Raw genomic sequence first — 3,067 nt, 5'->3', positions numbered from 1 at the left:
AAACATTATTATGTAATAAAAATATGCGACAATTGTTTGTAAAGATTTATTAAAGCAATTCCGTAATAGGTACTTGTTTTTCTACTATAATAGAGGTGTACTTCAATATAAGAATCCATATATCAAATTGCAAAAACGCATTTACAATTGACATATCATATAAATAAAATAATTTTAACGTACTATATATGTTTTTACATATAAAAAAAGTTAGTAATCAAAGAAAAAAATATACTTTATTATGTTTTTTGTGTATTTTATATGCCTATTCCCTACAAATTGTGATTGAAATAAAATAAACTCATAAAAGTTTCATTTTATCATGTCACATTTTGTAGATTTACATAGAAAATGAATTACTTTATTTTTGTTTTTACAACATAGAAAGTATTTCAAGACAGTTAAGATATTTTTTTACACATTTAGAATTATAAACTCTAGGACAAAAATATATTTTTTTTAAATTGAACAAGCTTAGTTTTTACCTTGATCTATAATGTTTGTAAAACATACTATATGAAATTTCATGTAAAGTAAATTTTTGAATTAATCTTCTATGTTTAAAATAATTTTTATTAATCTTGGTTTTCCACTAAAATGATAGTTCCCTATTGTGCTACTCTTGGTATAATATAAAGTATCGATAGATACTTGGAATATGAAAATTTTTGTGATAAAAGGTTTTTTTTTGTTTAAAAGATATATCATTAAATGAGTATATTTTATCTGTGTATAAGCGGAACTTTGTGCACTTTGATTAGTTAAATCCCTAAAATTAAGATTCGTGCGTTAATAGTATAGGAAACTGCAATAAAGGCAAAATGAAAATATATTATGGTTTAAATAGAAAATATACATACATTCTCATTTTTTTGTTAACGAATAGACCAATACCATACCAGGCAGGAAAATATGGATTCAACTTTTTTGCGCTGTTCTTAGCACTTAAAACCCAACTAGCGAATCTCTCTTAACAAAAAATAGTAAAATTTTTTCAGAAATAAATTTATGCAATTCGCATCTAATTATCAGGTTTTATTTTTGAGCAATTTTAGATCGACTTGCAAAAAGAAATTAGTTTCTTTTTTTATATTAAATTTTGCTTCACAAAATCAGATGAAAAAATTTAGAAAATATTTTCTATCTAAAGACCTAAAGTTCCTGTTTTTTTAGTCTTATGTAATTTTAGTTTAAATGCAAATTTATGTGCATCAATATCCCAAAAGTGACAGCAGTATTTTTAATTTCGTTAAGAATTTAGAAATATGCAGATTTAAATTATGTACATATATATCGTAACTTTTTACAGCATTAAAAAATTTATTTCAGCAATTTTAAAACCAAAATTACGTTCTTATTATTTTTAAAACATTTTTCTGTTATTATGATAGATAAAATTATTAAACATAAAATATTATTTGAACTATTACATTCATCAGCGGCTTGTTCCCTGAACCATTACATTACACAAATCTAAGATTCTCTATTGTAAAAAAACCTTAATAAAACAAAAAAAGGCATTTATTTCAGGTTAGTATAGCTTTTTTTTGAGTATATCTCCTTTTCCGATTATTTAAGTCAAAATATTAATAAAAGGTTGTTTTACATATTACAAAACAATAATTTTAATTTTGGTTTTTTTGCGAATGTTAAAATAAATATATATCAAGAAACTTAATAAATAATAATAAGAAATTAAATCATTCCAGCAAAAAATTAAAAATTAACAGCAATTCTATAATAAATAAAAGAAAAAAACTTATTTCAATCATAGCGGTTGAGGATCTGAATTTACATTGAGTATAGATTAGAAAAAACCAACAAATGTAACTTATCGCATATTGCAATAACATTTATTAAACATTTTTTGTGATCAGTCAGAAAAGATGTATTTATTTGCGATAAAAACTATAATGATATACGAGATTTGCGATTTTAATTTATAACCGGTGATCCTATGCAACTTTTACAAACTTCATATAATTGTAGTTTGATGTATGTCTTTGACTACATTAGTATGTTGGTATATTTTATTCTCCTAACTTTTAAATTCAGCGAACAGTCTAGTTTTGTTTTTTGAAAAAAAAGTCTTATATTGGACTATAATCGCATCTAATGGCCACGTATATAGGTATTCTTTTAAATCAAAAACACACCTTTTTTAATATATCATGCTTATGCGCTGGAAAAAGTAAAATTTACATCATATCTTTACGATATGAATCTGCAAAATAAAAATACAGATGTTTTATATATAGTTAACTTTTTCAGTCAATGTGGGAATAGATATTGGTTTTACAGTACCTTTTTTAATGGGGAATCCAATAAATATTTTTACTTATTTCTTTCAATATTATGAACATTTTTTAAAATTGTAACGAATATAATATCATTCTCTTTTTTTTAAACAAATTCATGATATCATAGTCCAGATCTATTTAAATTTGTTATAAAATATAATGATAAATCATGCTGATCATATTAATTCGTTACAGACTTTTTTTCTAAATAAATTTATTCTCATAAAAGAATCCATATTCTAATATAATTGCTTTTCTTAAGTTATAAAACAAGTAGTATAGATACAATTAATGTTTTTTCAATATATATTCTAGGTTTGAATTCGATTTTAGCGATATAATAAAACTTTGTATTTCTAAAATCCGAAGAAAAGTATAAAATAAAATTTATGCAATTTGTTGTATTAACTCATTTGCTATGAATTTCTCGCTTTAATATATAAACATTATTACATAGGTAATTTTGAATAAAGCGATTTGCTACAATTAATCCTTATCTTGACGAAAATAAAAGTACAGTATAAGCGATAAAAATTCGAAATGTTTATATTATCAATCTGATATGATTTCTCAATAAACGTATCATTTTTTTGTTGTTTCATGTGGTTGTTAATGATTAATGATTTTTCTATATAAATGCTTAATGAGTAAATTAAATATTAATAAAGACATATATAGTATAAAAAAACGCATATCCTATGTGTAATTTTGTGTATAACTACGTTTTTTATATAAATAACTTCTAGAATGAATCTTTTTAATAAAAT

Source organism: Rhyacophila brunnea, unplaced genomic scaffold (assembly GCF_057557595.1).
Source record: "Rhyacophila brunnea isolate RB1 unplaced genomic scaffold, BYU_Rbru_1.0 scaffold_105, whole genome shotgun sequence".
Taxonomy (NCBI): Eukaryota; Metazoa; Arthropoda; class Insecta; order Trichoptera; family Rhyacophilidae; genus Rhyacophila; species Rhyacophila brunnea.
Note: the sequence above shows the minus strand (reverse complement) of the source record.